Genomic DNA, 19,315 nt, shown 5'->3' with positions numbered 1-19,315 from the left:
CACCGAGGAGCTCCTCTCTGGGATTATCTGTCCTCCTCTCACACACTTCTCCGTCACCGCACACTGCAGAGCTCCGGGGGGCCCCGACCCAGAGAGCTGCCTACAACAACCTGCCCGGGCGCACTGCATGCCGGGACTGGTAGTCCGTAATATTGCCTCCAACCAGACGCCTCCGCAGGAAAGAACTACAATCCCAGCAGGCTGTGCGGGGCCGGGGCTCAGCCGCCTCTGCTGTCATACAGATGGAAGAGGGAAGGGAAATGCGGCTGTGAGGAGGATACGTACCGGGAATACACGGCTTCCCCTCCCCCCCCTCCCCAACCACCACCGACCTCCTCTCCACCGAGCCGGTAAGTGCTCTCCACATTCTACTACTACTGTGTGTACTATGTGTATGGGGGAGGGGAGACATCTACTGACCTGGGGGATACATACTGCCAGCTCACTGACACCTTCCACACTCCTCATACCTTACTGACTCCTTCCACACTCCTCATCCCTTACTGACACCTTCCACACTCCTCATACCTTACTGACACCTTGCACTCTCCTCATACCTTACTGACACCTTCCACACTCCTCATACCTTACTGACACCTTCCACACTCCTCATACCTTACTGACACCTTCCACTCTCCTCATACCTTACTGACACCTTCCACACTCCTCATACCTTACTGACACCTTCCACACTCCTCATCCCTTACTGACACCTTCCACACTCCTCATACCTTACTGACACCTTGCACTCTCCTCATACCTTACTGACACCTTCCACACTCCTCATACCTTACTGACACCTTCCACACTCCTCATACCTTACTGACACCTTCCACTCTCCTCATACCTTACTGACACCTTCCACACTCCTCATCCCTTACTGACACCTTCCACACTCCTCATACCTTACTGACACCTTCCACTCTCCTCATACCTTACTGACACCTTCCACACTCCTCATACCTTACTGACACCTTCCACACTCCTCATACCTTACTGACACCTTCCACTCTCCTCATACCTTACTGACACCTTCCACACTCCTCATACCTTACTGACTCCTTCCACACTCCTCATCCCTTACTGACACCTTCCACACTCCTCATACCTTACTGACACCTTGCACTCTCCTCATACCTTACTGACACCTTCCACACTCCTCATACCTTACTGACACCTTCCACACTCCTCATACCTTACTGACACCTTCCACTCTCCTCATACCTTACTGACACCTTCCACACTCCTCATCCCTTACTGACACCTTCCACACTCCTCATACCTTACTGACACCTTCCACTCTCCTCATACCTTACTGACACCTTCCACACTCCTCATACCTTACTGACACCTTCCACTCTCCTCATACCTTACTGACACCTTCCACACTCCTCATCCCTTACTGACACCTTCCACACTCCTCATACCTTACTGACACCTTCCACTCTCCTCATACCTTACTGACACCTTCCACACTCCTCATACCTTACTGACACCTTCCACACTCCTCATCCCTTACTGACACCTTCCACACTCCTCATACCTTACTGACACCTTCCACTCTCCTCATACCTTACTGACACCTTCCACACTCCTCATCCCTTACTGACACCTTCCACACTCCTCATACCTTACTGACACCTTCCACACTCCTCATCCCTTACTGACACCTTCCACACTCCTCATACCTTACTGACACCTTTCACTCTCCTCATACCTTACTGACACCTTCCACACTCCTCATACCTTACTGACACCTTCCACACTCCTCATACCTTACTGACACCTTCCACACTCCTCGTCCCTTACTGACACCTTCCACACTCCTCATACCTTACTGACACCTTCCACACTCCTCATACCTTACTGACACCTTCCACACTCCTCATACCTTACTGACACCTTCCACACTCCTCATTCCTTACTGACACCTTCCACACTCCTCATACCTTACTGACACCTTCCACACTCCTCATACCTTACTGACTCCTTCCACACTCCTCATACCTTACTGACACCTTCCACACTCCTCATACCTTACTGACACCTTCCACACTCCTCATTCCTTACTGACACCTTCCACACTCCTCGTCCCTTACTGACACCTTTCACACCGTTCATACTGCTAACTGACACCTTCTGTACACTCATTCCCCTAAGGCTCCGTTCACATATGTGTGTGAATTGTATATAAAATAAATACTTGCGCTGTAATGAAATAGAAGTGAAAAGGAATTATTAGCAGCAGCTGTGCACCGAGTGTAAATCACTTGTAAACATGAAGGAAATGTATAAAAAATAGCGCTAGCATCATAAAGACATTCATATACACAAAAGGTCCAAATAAACGAATGTAATCCCTATAAAGTGCTGAAGTGCTCCACATGAATACAAATTCATTCTGTGATATAAGACACGCCCCCTTTTCTGTCCCTCCTTCCCAGAAACAATGGACCTCCAGCTTTTCAGTCATAGTTTAGATAAGACTGATGGGTCACAAGGAACGGATCAAGAACTCCCCAGTAGCCTCTAAGATGTTCCATATAATCCTCAAGTGCAGAACAAAGAGAAGGAGCCAATAGTGGAGTACTGTAGGACTGCAGTTTAATAGGGCAAATAAAAAAAAAATACTTATAAAATGGTAGTAAAACCGCATGTAAGCATGTAAGCAGCAGTATGCTTCCGCGAGCTCCTTAACCACTATGCGTTCCACAGCAACCGGAACTGACGTCGTTACCACTCGGAACCGGAAAATACTTCAACGCGTTTTGCCCTCCCACAGGATGTCATCAGGGACCTCCTTATAATACCCCAACCCATTCACCAAAAAATAAAAACACAGAGACCGTTTAAAAAAAAAAAGTCTCCTGGTGTGGATCCATTGTCAATCACGACGCCCACTGTCATCGCCAGACCCGAAAATTGAAAGGAAGAAAAAAATGTCCACTCCTGCCATCTGACAGTTCTTAAATAGCTAAGGGGCGGGGCCTTTTCCCCTTTTTCAGGTCGAGTGCATGCGGTCTGGTACAGTTCAGGAGGGGGGGGGGCTCACTCTCCCCCCTCCCCCCCCCCTACCCTTTTTTCTGGCTTGCCGGGCTGCATGCTCAGATAAGGGTCTGGTATGGATTTTGGGGGGACCCATCCCATTTTTTTTTTTTTTAAATGTGGCTTGGGAGTTCCCTTCTAAATCCATACCAAGGCAAAGAGCCTAAAAAACACAATTTTTTTTATGGCTGGGAATTATTTTTTTTTTCCACATTCAGCTGTCAGCAGGGAAGCCTACTGACAGCCGATGAGTCATCCGTTGTTAAGGATGCAGCAGGCGGCTTCCTGGCTCGCTCCTTAACAACCAGCTAATTTTAACCACTTGCCGACCAGCCACCGTAGTTAAACTACGACAGGTCGGCTCTGTTACGAGAAGCAACAAACCTGTACGTAGTCTCGTGTAGTAGTTAGTGGTGGCGCACGGGTGCAAAGCGTGTGGCACACGCAGATTAGTTAGAGGGGGAGCCAATCAGCGGGTCTGGCGGACAGGACCCCTGCCGGGCACCCGCAATCGCTTTCCATGGAGACAGAAGGGCGGTCTGCCGAAGTAATCACTGCACAGTCCGGGATCCTGAGTTCCTCCTATTTAGGAACACAGGTCTCTGTTTTCATCCAGTAATCCCATCCCCCACACAGAAAGCATCTTAACATTTAACCGTTTGATCGCCCCTGGTGTTAACTACTGATTGACCGATATCGTTTTTTCGTTGCCGATACTGATTCTTTGGTCAATGCATTGCATATCGGTATCAGCCGATATTTTCGTACATTTAAAAAAATGTTTATTTTTTTCTTTGACGGGTACTCTTGTGGAGGGATCTGACCCCAAACCCCTCCTCTGCACTTAAAAACATTCAAAACGCCAAGTTTGGCTGTTTTGAATGCTGTCATTTCTGGAATCTGGTGCCAGTTTTTGCATGGAGACCCGATCAGAGTGGAATGGGGCTTTGATCGGGTCTTCAGCAGCTGTGCAGGCTGGTTGCCCGGGTCTCCCGGGGGATGGGAGACCCGAGCGAGCTGCGGAAGGTGGCGGGAGCTGGAGAACGTCCCCTCCCGCTCCTTGTAATGACAGCCGAGCGGTTTCTCAGCCGCATTGGTTGTCATTACAAGACAGCCCACCATCAGCTATGGACGCCGGTAACGGGGTGATGCCTCTAGCTGTAGGCATCACTCCGGTACAGCACTTTCCTGAAATATCGGCAATACCGGTAACCTCCGGGGCCGATTCTGATATATCAGGGAAAGTGCATATCGGCCCTCGATATATCAGCTTTGCCGAATAATCGATCGATCCCTAGTGTTAACCCCTTCCCTGCCAGTGTCATTAGTACAGTAAAATTGCATATTTTTACCATTGATTACTGTAATAATGTCACTGGTCCTCTCAAAAGTGTCAGTTAGGGGTCCGATCTTTCCTCCGCCATGTCACAGTCCCGCTAAAAATTGCTGATCACCGCCATTACTATTAAAAAAATAAATAAATTACATAAATCTTTCCCCTAGTTTGTAGACGTGATACATTTTGCGCAAAGCAATCAATATCAATATACGCTTATCTCAATTTTTTTTTTTTCCAAAAATATGTAGCAGAATACATATTGGCCTAAAATGATGAAAACATTTGATTTTTTATGTTTTTATTGGGAATGTTATGTAGCAGAAAGTGAAAATATTGTTTTTTTTTTTTTCGAATTGTCTTTATTTTTTTGTTTTAAAGGCGCAAAAAATAAAAACCGCAGAGGTGATCAAATACCACCAAAATAAAGCTCTATTTGTGGGAAAAAAGGCAACCATTTTTTTTTTTTTTTGGGTACAATGTCCCATGACCGTGTAATTGTCAGTTAAAATAACATAGTGCCGTATTAAGGGGGTAAAACCTTCCGATCCTTAAGTAGGTAAAGACACCAGTGGCCGCCGGCTCCAAAAATTTTCATCTGTACCGTATCTAAATCGCAGCTGAATCCGAAAAGCTGCTTTGGTAATTTGCAGTGAAAACGGAGGGGAAATTCGCACCGCACATGTGTGAGCCTAGCCTAACTGACACCTTCCACATCACTAATTCCACTAACTGACACCTTCCTCACTGCTCTCAGACCAGGAACAGTGGTGACTACACCAGTATCAGGGGGAAGGTGTCACCAGGATGGTGTATGTCTGCTGTAAGAGATATGTCTTCCCCCTGGGAGGTCTTCCTCAACCCAGTAACTGAATGCTCAGATCTAAAGGAAACCCATAGTACAAATAATATCCACCTATCTATTGACCCATATCTATCTATAGCTACTTCAGTTTTTGCTATATACAGTGTATGTATGTATATATATATATATAGTGCACCCCTCACATTTTTGTAAATATTTTATTATATCTTTTCATGTGACAACACTGAAGAAATATCACTTTGCTACAATGTAAAGTAGTGAGTGTACAGCTTGTATAACAGTGTAAATTTGCTGTCCCCTCAAAATAACTCAGCACACAGCCATTAATGTCTAAACTGCATGCAACAAAGGTGAGTACCTATGAGCCCCCCCCCCTTTCCTCCCCGTTCCCTTCCCCTTCCCCTTGGGCCCTGTTGGCCTTTTTGTCATGTTTATTCTGCAGTGCCTTCCATTGACCTGGTATATTTTCATTGCCTGTTATATATATATATATATATATATATATTATTTTTTTTTCTTTACTGGCATTGTCTGCACTTGTATTATGTGTTGTTGGTTGAAAATTCATAAATAAACACCTTTCAAAAAACAAAAACAAAGGTGAGTACACCCCTAAGTGAAAATGTCCAAATTCGGCCCCATTAGCCATTTTCCCTCCCGATGTCATGTGACTCGTTAGTGTTACAAGGTTTCAGGTGTGAATGGGGAGTAGGTGTGTTAAATTTGGTGTTATCACTCTCATTCTCTCATACTGGTCACTGGAAGTTTAACATGGCACCTCATGGCAAAGAACTCTCTGAGGTTCTGAAAAAAAGAATTGTTGCTCTACATAAAGATGGCCTAGGCTATAAGAAGATATAGGAAGATTGCCAAGACCCTGAAACTGAGCTGTAGCACGGTGGCCAAGACCATACAGCAGTTTAACAGGACAGGTTCCACTCAGAACAGGCCTCGTCATGGTCTAACAAAGAAGTTGAGTGCACGTCCTCAGCGTCATATCCAGAGGTTGTCTTTGGGAAATAGACATATGAGTGCTGCCAGCATTGCTGCAGAGGTTGAAGGGGTGGGGGGTCAGCCTGTCAGTGTTCAGACCATGCGCCGCACACTGCATCTAATTGGTCTGCATGGCTGTCCTCCCAGAAGGAAGCCTCTTCTAAAGATGATGCACAAGAAAGCCCGCAAACAGTTTGCTGACGACAAGCAGACTAAGGACAGGAATTACTGGAACCATGTCCTGTGGTCTGATGAGACCAAGATAAACTTATTTGGTTCAGGTGGTGTCAAGCATGTAAGGAGTACAAAGACAAGTGTGTCTTGCCTACAGTCAAGCATGGTGGTGGGAGTGTCATGGTCTGGGCCTGCTTGAGTGCTGCCGGCACTGGGGAGCTACAGTTCATTGAGGGAACCATGAATGCCAACATGTACTGTGACATACTGAAGCAGAGTATGATCCCCACCCTTCAGAGACTGGGCCGCAGGGCAGTATCTAAACATAACAACCCCAAACACACCTCCAAGACAACCACTGCCTTGCTAAAGAAGCTGAGGGTGATGAAGCATTTCTGTAGACCTAAACCCTATTGAGCATCTGTGGGACATCCTCAAACGGAAGGAGGAGGAGTGCAAGGTCTCTAATATCCATCAGCTCCATGATGTCGTCATGGAGGAGTGGAAGAAGACCCAGTGGCAACCTGTGAAGCTCTGGTGAACTCCATGCCCAAGAGGGTTAAGGCAGTGCTGGAAAATATTGGTGGCCACACAAAATATTGACACTTTGGGCCCAATTTGGACATTTTAACTTAGGGGTGTACTCACTTTTGGGTTATTTTGAGGGGACAGCAAGTTTATATCCGGTTCACACTAGCGCGACTTGTCAGGCAGTCGCCTGACAAGTCGCGGTGGGTCGCCTGCCATAGATTAGCACAGGACCCGTTCTAATAGGAGCGACACAAGTCGCTCCGATTTAGAAAAAGGGTCCTGTACTACTTTGGGGCGACCAGGAGGCGACCTGCATAGACTTCAATGATATGAGGTCCGTGCAAGTCGTGCCGAGGTCGCGGTGCACTCTGTGCACCGCGACTTCACAGGTCGCCCAGCAAGTAGCGTTGCCTGTATGTGAACGGGGTCTTACACTGTTATACAAGCTGTATACTCACTACTTTACATTGTAGCAAAGTGTCATTTCTTCAGTGTTGTCACATGAAAATATATAATAAAATGTGAGGGGTGTACTCACTTTTGTGAGATACTGTGTGTGTGTGTGTGTATATATGTGTGTATATATATATATATATATATATATATATATATATATATATATATATATTCTTACGGATGTCTGCTATATCTGGTGCCCCTGTTGACACCAGGCGCAGACAAGTCTCTCCCCAGCACTGAAGGCTTCCTCTACCATTCAGCTGTAGGCGATCCTTCTCCAATGCTACAGGGCCCATAATGCCTTGTATCCTGCCTCCCCTCCCCTTTGCATATGAATGTGTGCCTGTCTAGTAGCATCTGATGGCCTTCTGCATCAGGATTAAATGTCCCATGGCTACTTATACCCAGCCTAATTACACATGCGTGTCTTCTATAACAGTGGACCCTCTTCCCAGACCTTAGATTTTCCAGCAGGATATCTGTGGCAAGGGTGGCTCCATAGGCAGTGCCATCTTAAGAGCAGTAAAGGGCCCCAGGCAATGCAGTGCACTGGGGCCCCGCCTACACAATCACCCAGGAGAATAAAAATGCAAATTATCGATAAGGAGATATTTATTGGTACAGCAATGCCAGGCTAATGACGGCTTCCAAGTTGGGTGCCTGGGTCCGGTGAACACACACACGGATGGGAGTCAGACTCGACTTTCCTGTGTGTGCCTGTTCCTGTGGAGGTGGACAGGCATTCCTGCAGTTGTGGGCTCCCCCTCCATGGCCCAAGTGGCCTGACAGCAACGCAGGGCTGACAGGCACTTGCCACCTTTTAAGCAGGATGCACACGGGAATCGGGACTAATGCTTGGCTGGGGCTGGGTCACTGGGCAGGTTGGCCCCCCGGGCGATTTGCGCCCCCGGGCAACTGCCCAGCATGCCCATTCGGTAAGATGGCCCTGTCCATAGGACACTGCAAGATACCAAAGTAACACAGGAAACCTGCAGGTGTGACCTTGGGACCTCCTCATTTAGGAACATGTGCAAAATTGTAAAGCAGATAAGGTAAGTGCTGGCTTCCGCTGCTGTTAAAGTTACCAAAATTTTGGGGATTAATAATCGCCTGAATGCAGTTTTGCATTTTGGAATGTGTCAGTAAAACTGTACATATGTGTGCTACTACTTGCTGTATCCAGGTAGATGTTACTGATTTCTATTTTCAGGGACACACACTCACAGCCACACAGATGTCAGATTGGGAGCGGCGGCTGTGTCTGTGAAACTGCTGCATCCCAATTGATACAAATGGGACTGCCTGAACACAGATTCATGGAAGAGCCGTGCATTAAGTGCAGGCAAAACACGGCTCTCACATGGGTGTACAGTGTGGACAGGCGGGACAGTAACTTTAAAGCAGTTTTAAACCCAAAAGTCCACTTACCAATTCTTAGATGTGATGGCTGCATTTGTTTTCTTTTTTAGGCTTTCTTTCTTTTATTTTCATCTGGTGATATGGCGAGTAAGTCCTGTTTTTTTTAGCTCTCTTCCAGATCTATCAGTTTACATGGATGAGACAAGCCATTTAACACTGACAGGGATGCATACAATGATCCACATTTATGTAAAACCTTTATCCCAAAAGGTAAAAAAAACTGTTTGCTGCAACTGATTATAAAGTGTTAAGTGGAGTTTGGCTTCAGGTTGTTAGTGTATCTAAGTCTGCTAATATATGTAACACTCCTCTCCCCCCAGACTGACAATGCTGCTGTCCAAAGGTGCCCCTGTGCTCCTTCATCCAGAGTGGAGGCACTCTAATACAGGAGGTGTGTTACTGGCCAGATCACAAGGTGAAAACAGAGGGAAAACCCTAAAAAAGAAAACTAATGCAGCCATCACATCTAATGATTGGTAAGCTGCAATAATAATACATTTTTGGTTTGGGGTTTAACACAACTTTAATGCTTCATTAAAAATTCTGCCAGTTCACAATTGTTTTGTATTTTATTTTAAAGTTTCACTTTAAGCCCTGGTTTACACTGAATTGCATGGGAATCACACTGCATTCCTGTGAATCCTAATGTGATTCAGTATGGTGCGATTTGAGCCAATGCATTTTGAATGGGCTTGCATCGCACCAGAGTAGTGCATGCATCAATTTTAGAAATGCACTGCAACCGGATCGCATTGTTTCGTACCATGCAATCTGGTGCAGGCGAAAGCACTGCATTTGCAACCTGCGATTTGGGTGTTGTTAACATTGCAATGACATGAAAGGGCAATGCAGATCGCAAAGGCAGTGTGATTTTAAGGCAGTGCGGGGAAACTTGCATGCATTGCGAGTTTCCTGAACCGTGTTCTAGTGTGAACCAAGGTTAAGTATGCTGCTGTGAATGGGGCCTTACTCTGCTAGTGAGTCTCCACAAAAATACAATGGGGTTGATTTACAAAAGGCAAATATACTCTGCACTGCAAGTGTAGTTTATCTAGATATGAGGGGAAGCTCTGAAATAAGGGAAAGCTCTACTGATTTCTATCATCCAATCATGTGCAAGCAAAAATGCTGTTTTTTTTTTTCCTTGCATGTTCCCATCAGATCTAGAGCAACTGCAGTTGCAGTGCACAGACTATTTGCCTTTAGTAAATCAACCCCAATGTACCTTTTATGTCCTCAGAGAGGAGAATAAAATACAGGAGACTTCTAAAACAAGCGATCACTGTGATTGGCTGTCACAGTGATCATATGAGTGGGAGCCTATAGAACTGGCTTCTGATTGTTAAGCCCCGTATACACGCAACGATTATCGGCCGACCGATCGTCCATCTTTTGTCCAGAGTTGTGTTGTGTTGGTTGGAATGTGCCTAGACTGCACACAAATTTTCTCGCCCAACAAAAATCTACTTCAGAAGTGATGTCATGTGTTGGTTTGCTTTCTTTGTGTTCTTTCTTCTCTGAGCATGCCCAGTCTTGCTCATCAGATTTTTCCCTGTCGAAATCTGTACTGACTGCATGAAAATCGGCCGTGTTTTGACGGCAGACAAACATTTTATAGCATGCACACCAGATTTTTTTCAGCCAAAAAGTCAGAGTCGGTTGTCGGAAGCATCATACTAACAAGCCGAAGATCGGCAGATCGGTCGTTGGACGAAAATTCCCTGCCGCGTGTGTACGAGGCTTTACTCTGAGACCAGGATCTGCCAGTAACAGCTCAGTCCCCATGTTAGGGGCACACATTGGAGCACACCCCAGTACAAACTCAGGTATTCATATACATGACAGCCCAGCATAAGGCCCAGTAGTATTTATTTCATACACAACCAAAATAAAACCAACCTAACGCTATTCTAGTTTTCCTTTAAAGTCATTCCAACGGTGGCAGCCAGCCATATGTCTGACGTGAGTTCTTTTCATTTTGACCTTGATGTAAGTTTGCCACATTCAATTTGGCTGTAGTAGAGCAGGAGAGATTGGATGGATATTTGGCATCATCTTTGCCTGCTGTACATGGATCATTTTGTTACTACATAAACAGCAAAAGCCAGGCTTCCTAGATAGATAGAATCAATAAGAACTTTGCTTTGTTTGTACATTAACCAGGGTAACCCAATCCGCTCTGTACAGTCGCTAGCACAGTGATCTTGGTTCGCTCTCAATAATCCTATCCAAAGTGATGTATGATCAGTATGCTGATAGTGATTAATTGGCAGTTTTTTTTCTGTGGAAGAATAAGATATGAAGTACTGGGAGGCTTAAAAATGTTAACTGATTCTTCGTTTTTATTCTTTTTTTTTTCCTGTTTTAAAAAAAAAAAAATGCTTCCTCTAATTTAAAAAAAGGAATGCTTGTGTTGTTCCATACAGCCTTTCTAGCATTATTATTATTATTATTATTATTATTATTATATTGAAATGATCAACTTGGTGGATAGTGAACTGGACCCTCTTATCCTTTACTGCCAAGGAAGCTGCCATCTTAGCCTCGGTTTGATCTGCAGTTGCCATGGTGCTGCACATGTGATCAGCTGTGACACCAGTCATTTGATGGACTGACAATTTAATTGACAGCTAACCTATGCACAGTATAGTAACTGTAAGAACCTGGTCACACTGTGTGAGGCATTGCCCAAATGCATGTTTCCCACATAGAACAGCCTGTTCATTTCAATGGGCTACCCTACACACGACAAAAGCAGCAAAAAAAAAGTTCAAGTTTCTTTTTTAACAGTTCTTAAATGCATTTTCTACATGCAAATTCACGTCTTGCATGGCATGTTTGGGGTTCCATGAATATGGAATGTCACCGCAAAATGGCACTATTTTCTTTTCTTTTTTTTTTTTTAACATTTAGCAAATGCGAGAAAAGCACACAATGTTGTGCACATTCACACACTACACCTATGTGAATGCAACTTAAAGCAGATCTACACTCAGTGGCGGCTGGTGCTCAAAATTTTGGGGAGGGGGGGGGGCGCAAAAAGAAAAATGTAATAGGTATTGCTTCGTGGCAAAAAACGCAGTAAAAAAATTTAATGACTTTGAGGTCATGGTACAGGCATGGCACAGGTGATGGCATAGGCATGGCACATGTGATGGTACAGGTGATGGCATAGGCATGGCACAGGTGATGGCATAGGCATGGCACAGGTGATGGCATGGCACAGGTGATGGCACAGGTGATGGCATAGGCATGGCACAGGTGATGGCATAGGCATGGCACAGGTGATGGCACAGGTGATGGCATAGGCATGGCACAGGTGATGGCATAGGCATGGCACAGGTGATGGCACAGGTGATGGCATAGGCATTGCACAGGTGATGGCATAGGCATGGCACAGGTGATGGCATAGGCATGGCACAGGTGATGGCATAGGTGATGGTACAGGCATGGCACAGGTCGGCTTCAATCACTTACCTTCTGACGGCGGCGGGATGGCGGGATTCCGGGAACCGAGACGAGCAGCGCCGTGGACGTCCTCCTCTTCAGTCTTCTGTCTACCGGTCCGGGCGGCGGGAAGGAGATCGGGCGGTGACGGTGCGTGACTGACGCACTCACCGGCACCGCACCTATTGCGAGTCAGCGATGTCCTGGATGATGATTGGTCCAGGCTGGAGACTGGACCAATCACAGCCAGGATATCACGAAGGTGGGGGTGGCTCAGCGCTTTTTTCTGCGCCCAGGTTACGCCCCCAGAAGGCAGCCAATCGGCAGCTCTTCTGGGTCGTAAACCCCCCCCCCCCCCCATAGCCACCAGGCCGAGCGCATAGGCCTGCGAACATGATTTTATTTTTTTCAAAACTTTATTTGTTCTTTTTGTCTTTTTTTTTTCTATTGTTTTTTTCTTTTTTTTTATGGGGGGGGGCAGCGCTCTGGCGCCCCCTATGCACGGGCCGCCACTGTCTACACTGTATCCGAACACCACAAAATAAAAACATTATTTAATTTGTTTTGAGTATTCAAAGCAAACTCCCCCATCCCTCCATGTCTCCATGCTTAATTTTGCTGAGAAATCATTTTTAAAAACACCCCCCTAGCATTTCTGGCCATGGCCATCTTGAGTAAGGGCAGTTGATTCATGGAACATTTTACTTCCTGGTATCCATCTGCGCTTAGCTCAGGCATGCAGACAGGAGGGTGAGTTCAGCAGAGAAAGCCCTGCTCCCTTCCTGAAGATGTATGCCATCATTTACCTGGAAATGAAAACCAGGAAGTAACTGAAGAAATGGATAAATAAAAGTTTAATTCAAGTAAATATAATATACCTTCCTATCTATTTACAAATGATGGCAGTATAAGGATTAAACATAGTCAATGTTTTCTTCTTCACGTCTCTACCATTCCAGCTAAAATTTACAAACAATCAATTATTCATCACCTCTTGAACAGTGCTAAGACTTGCATTCTCCTTAATTGGAAACGTCCACAGCCGCCAACCATTGGCCTTTGGCTTTATAACGTGGAAGAAATAAATAAGATGGAGGACTTATTCCACACAGCACAGCATAAACACGAATGGCACTCTAAAGCCTGGATGTTACGGAATATGGTTGTGTACCCTGAAGAGGGGAAGGCTTTTTTTGAAGCATAGTTTGCTGATTGGAAGTTGCTCCACTGAGACATACTTGCAGTCTTCCCCCCCCCTTTTTTTTTTTTCCTTCCCCCCACCTCACCTATTTCCCTCCTTCCTTCAATGCCCCCTTGTCTCTCCCTTGTCTTTCTCTCCCACACTTAATCATGTGACTGTTTTGTTGTTCAGTATGCGTCTGATGTTACCTTTTGCAAGTAATGAAAAATTGCTTACTTTAAGTTTGTGCAGCAGTGAAATTTGCCCTGCCCTAGAATGAAGAAAAAACACACAAACCAATTTGGCGCTCTACAAGGCCCAGCTTTCCCGGAACCAGTCAAAGGCATAAGTACTGTAGGTCTCGGTCAATTCCATATACAAGAGGTCCTGGAGCTCGCCAAAAAAGATCCAGGAAGATCACAACAGCTCAAACCACAAGCAAATAGCAGCTCAGTATCCTCATCAGTAACATAGTAACAATATAATAACAAGAAAAAAAGCAACATGTTGAATTATGTAAGGGCTCTTTCACACGGGCTTTCCGTATGTCCGCAAATCATCCTATTTTTTTTGCGGATGATTTACGGACATAATGTAAGTCTATGGCATTGCGGATGTCAGCGGAATACCATCCGCTGACATCCGATTTTCTTCCTTTCAGTTCTGTTCCGTTTTTTCGAATGGAATAGAACTGTATTTTTCCTCGGTTCAAAAAACGGAAAGGAAGGAAAATCGGATGTCAGCGGTGTCATCCGCTGACATCCGCAATCCCCATAGACTTACATTAGGTCCGCATATCATCCGCAAACGGATGGGATGATATGCGGACCTACGGAGCGGATGACAGAAATGTCATCCGCTCCGTGGAAAAAAAAAGAAAGGACCGCAGCGGAGCTTTCACACGGAAAGCCCGTGTGAAAGAGCCCTAAGGGCTCTTTCACACGGGCGTTCCGTATGTCCGTTTTTCATCCCATCCGTTTGCGGATGAAAAACTGACATAATGTATCTCTACGTAAATACGGATGTCATCGGATGATCATCCTCTGACATCCGTTTTTTGTCAGTTCAGTTAAGTTCAGTTTTTTTGAACGGAGGAGAACCCTATTTTTTCTTCCTTTCAAAAAACGGAACTGAAGCAAAAACGGATGTCAGTGGTGTCATCCGCAGACATCCGTATTTACATAGACATGCATTATGTCAGTTTTTCATCCGTAAACGGATGGGATGAAAAACGGACATACGGACCGGATGACACAAGTGTCATCCGTGTCCGTTAGGCTCCTTTCATAAGGCCGCTCCGTGTGAAAGCTCCGCTGCGGGACTTTTTTTTTTTTTTCCACGGAGCGGATGACATTTGTGTCATCCGCTCCGTATGCCCGCATATCATCCCATCCGTTTGCGGATGATATGCGGACATAATGTAAGTATATGGCACTGCGGATGTCAGCGGATGACACCGCTGACATCCGATTTTCCTTCCTTTCCGTTTTTTACACGGAAGGAAAAATGGGGTTCTGTTCCATTCGTAAAAACGGAACAGAACTGAAAGGAGGAAAATCGGGTGTCAGCAGATGGTATTCCGCTGACACCCGCAGTGCCATTCAGTTACATTATGTCCGCAAATCATCCGCAAACGGATTGGATGATTTGCGGACACACTGAGCGGCCGTGTGAAAGGACCCTTACAAAAAAAAAAAAAAGGACCTGATCGGGCAAAAAAAAAGGAAAGCCCGTGTGAAAGAGCCCTAAGTGTGTGGTTTTTTTTTTTCTTGTTAATAAATATTGTTACTTTTTCACTCTGAGGTTTCTGCACTGCTATTTGTTTGTCGTTTCTGCCCTAGATTATAGGCCTGATGAAATTCTTAGTCAAGGGTCTGGATGTTTAATGACTATCTTGGGGGCTTGCTAATAATGACCATAATTAGCGATGCAACGATACCATTTTTTTTTTTATACAAGTACCAATACTTTTTTTTTTTTTTTTTGTATTTGTCTATACCTACTACAACCGTTTTGCCAGCCGGCTCCACCCTCTGTTGCCACTTGGATAAAGCTGGTTAATAATGTCCTACCGTATGGAAAAAATTGTATATGAACACAGGGATTGCTCTGGAAAATACAATAAGATCTGGAATACATGGTGTGCTTCCCCACTTACCATCAATCATGATTAATAGGAGTTTGGAAATGTACTGGTTTATACGAATTCCTTTGGTTGTTTTTGTAAGAATCTAAAAAACAAAAAAAAAAAAAAAAACTCTTCACGTTGATACACATTCCATTTCTTCTTTTTTTTTTTTTTTTTTTCTGGGCATAAATCCATTTTACTGACAGGGATCCCATACCTGAGTAACCTGAGCAGGAAAGTGTATAGTTCAGCCAGTATATTCTTATTTCTGATGGTAACAGTTGGCTGACGTGAACACGAGATATCAGGCCAGCGCCTCAGGGACCTTCCTTACCAGCTACAAGCCTCATGCCAAGGGCAGCATCAGGTTTATAAATAAAAGTGAGTTCCTTGTTTTATTTGAATCTTCCTTCCACTGCAGATTTATTGTCTTCCATATTGCAAAATGGATTAAAATGTAATTCAGATTCAGCAGTAATTCAGCTCCTTGAGCTAAAAGAACAGCATGCATGCTGACTATGACCTTAAGGAGAGGTTATGATCCTTGTTACAGTTTATAGTATAAAGGGAGAAGACAATTTATGGATTTCAGCTAAAATGCTGCCACCGGTGATGATCATAGCCCAGAGACTGGTGAGCTTGTCCCCAAACCTGATGTAGCACTACTCCCTTGGGAGCTGCTTGAAGCGGATTCCCCTGGGTTACCCATAGCAACAACTCATCAATTCTTAATGCTTTAAGTGCCTGGCTCAGTCAGGAAACAGTCCAGGGGATTTGGTTTTTTGTTGTTTTTATTGTAGCACTTGGCATGGGAGAAGGGATGAGTGGGGTCTAGATCAGGGGTGTCAAACTAAATTTCATGGCGGGCCGCATCAGCATTATGGTTGCCCTCAGAGGGCCGGTTATATCTGTAAGATTAGATGTCCAGAGCACCCCACGCCCCCTTACATGAGATGTCAAAAGCCCCCCCCATCAGAAGTCAAGAGTCACCCACCCTTCCTTACATCACAATGCACCCCCTTACCTTGTGCTGCTGCCAGGAAGAAGGTGCGGATGGATCTGGGAAGAAGTGCAGGGTCTGGAAAAGAACCAGAGGAGAGCTGGAGTCAGCTTCCAGAGTCTGCTGAATGCTGAGACCAGGGGAGGCAGGGGCAAGGTGGTGTTGAGGCTGCACAAAGAGGTGCAGGATCTGTAGGAGGGGGGGGGGGGAGTTGGGCAAAGATGAGCCTTTCTCCGGCTGCACAGAGGAGTGCAGGATCTGGCAAAGGAGTTCTGTCCTCTCTGCTGCCGACTACAGGGACAAGGTGGGGGCAGAGACAAGGAGGGTCCTACAGCTGTGAGGGCCACATGAAATGGCCTGGGGGGCCGCATTCGGCCCGCGGGCCTTGTGTTTGACACGTGCTCTAGATGAACTATGCACAACTTGAGGACTTCTAGCTATGTTGAGTGTGGCAAGGCCGCTGCTTCACCTTGCCACTGTAGTGAAGACCCGGATAAATTAACTGTATAGTGATATACTCTTCAGGGCCCGGCTTGGTACCCCCTTTTACCCTTACTCCTAAGGGTTCTACTTGGCACCCCCTTTACTCTTGCTTACTGTGTGAGCTGACCTTCTGTCCTCTGACCTACTGGAGTGGTCCCCCTTCCTGGGCAGACCCCTTGGCAAGCCCTCTGGTACTCACGGACACTGTTTTTCCCAGTTGACTTCTGCCAGCAGCTCCACCGTCCGCTTTCCAGGACTCTCAAAGTTCAGCTCCACACCTGGCTCACTAGGCTGACTGCCCGTGACCACTTTCCTCAGGCTGCAGGAGGAGAGACAGCTGTCACCCTCCTCCTGGGACTCTGCTTCCCACCAAAGAAGCCCTGTCACATGTGCCCTTGGCTTTTATGGTCAATCCCAGGATGCACTGCAGTGGTTCCCTCCCACTTGGACTGCCACAAAAGCCCGTTTACCACTGGCCAGGTTTCCTCCACTGTCCAACATGCTCCCCCATTGGATACAGTGGGGACACTCCCTCAGACCAAATGACTCACACCTAGACTCATGTAACAGGCATAACTAACAGATCAGGCTTCCCTGATAAGCAGATGGAGCATAACGATGCTTTGAACCTAGCACCTATCTAGGAGGGTGCTACACTGACTTCCTCCAGAGTTTGATAATCCAGCTTTAAGCTGGCCATACTTTATTCAATTCTCTTATTCAATTTCCTTTAGATTTACCTTCAACTATGTAGTGCAAGGGCCTGCCTGCTTGCATACAAATTAAGAGTTTAGGCTTGACCTCATATGATATGGTTTTGGTAAATCTAAAGGAAAATTGGACAAGTCAATTGTATAATGTATGGCCAGCTTTAGTCTATATTGGATATTGCCTGAACGTCATCTATGTCCCTTTCAGGTGCTGTCGATGGGTATCTTCTCCCTTCTGGTTTGTGCGCACAATAACTCCCCTCTCTGCTCTTAAATCTTTATCCACGGTTCTCCTCTCTGTATAGATTACTTCACTTCTATGACCTGCTGCCTAGTGTGTGTCTTCATTTCTACCTGCTGCGGCTTTGTCTTTATTTAGTCCCCCTCCGTTGCCTAATATTTCTCCCCTGCTTAGTTCACTTTCATTTCTTTCTGCCCATTAACCACTTACCTCGGGCTCCACTTAGTGTAGCTATCAAGCTCTATCATCTATCCCTGTTTGCCACTAGAGCAGCATGCAAATTCACATTTGTGTGTGCGTTGGGTCCATTTCACACTAGCAACACTTCTCACATAGATGTGTGCCTGGGCACACCCTAATCACCACGTGCGGTGCAGATTCCCCCAGCTGATATTTTACCAAAGCCCCGCAGCGGGACACTTAAAAAAAAGTATAAAAAAAAAATGACTGACACCGTCCAATGCTCTTCTGACACCATCCTCTGCCCTTATGCAATAGGCTGCGCACACCTATGACTTATCACCAGTGATGGGATGACTAAAAACTGCAGAGAAAATATTTGCCTACTTCTGTGTGTACCATCTGGGTGAGCAAGGTATTGCACCCTCTGTGGAATAACACTCCAGAATAAAGTATGCCAGCAAGGGAGCATCCTCTCACTTATCGAGCTGGTGAGGGAATAACAAATAGAAGTAGGTGGGTACTTCTACCCTTTTGACCATTGTATAGTGAACCTGTCATTGGCAAGTTCCCATTAACCACTTAAGCCCCGGAACATTTTACCCCCTTCCTGACCAGGGCCTATTTTGCGATTCGGCACTGCGTGACTTTAACGGACAATTGCGCGGTCGTGCGACGCTGTACCTGAACGAATTTGACGTCCTTTTTTTCCCACAAACAGAGCTTTCTTTTGGTGGTATTTGATCACCTGTGCGATTTTTTTTTTTTTTTTTTTTTTTTGATCATGCGCTATAAACAAAAATCAATTTTGCAAAAATAACAATATTTTTCAAATTTTTTTTATATGAAATTCCCCCCAAAAAAAAAGTAAAAATCAAAATGTTTAAACATTTTCAGCCAATTTGTTTTATGCTACATATGTTTTGGTAAAAAAAAAAAAAAATCGCAAAAAGCGTATTTTGATTGGTTTGCGCAAAAGTTATCGCGTTTACTAACAAAGGGAAAGATTTTTGTCTTTTATATTTTTTTTTAACGAGTAATGGTGGCGATCTGCGATTGTTTTTTTTTTTTTTTTTTTTTTTGCGGGACTGCGACATTGCGGCGGACAGATGGGACCCTTGACTGACATTTTTGACACTTTTGGGGTTACCAGTGACATTACT

General features: G+C 45.3%; 1 protein-coding gene across 6 annotated transcripts in view; it reads left to right on the top strand.

The window, feature by feature from the left end:
• Nucleotides 1-7: 7 nt before the first annotated feature.
• MIB2 (MIB E3 ubiquitin protein ligase 2) overlaps nucleotides 8-19,315 on the top strand; it is a 285,750-nt gene continuing 266,442 nt past the window's right edge. For 2 of the 6 annotated variants that reach the window (XM_082273689.1, XM_082273685.1), the window contains exon 1: nucleotides 8-350. The gene's annotated coding sequence lies outside the window, so the exon portion shown is untranslated. Of the gene's footprint in view, nucleotides 351-9,103; nucleotides 9,260-15,749; nucleotides 15,920-19,315 lie in introns of those variants that run through there. The other 4 variants (XM_082273691.1, XM_082273690.1, XM_082273687.1 and 1 more) reach the window with 3 other exon arrangements.

The sequence above is a fragment of the Pelophylax lessonae genome (assembly GCF_965119305.1).
Source record: "Pelophylax lessonae genome assembly, chromosome: 12".
Taxonomy (NCBI): Eukaryota; Metazoa; Chordata; class Amphibia; order Anura; family Ranidae; genus Pelophylax; species Pelophylax lessonae.
This window is presented reverse-complemented; position numbering and strand designations above follow the sequence as displayed.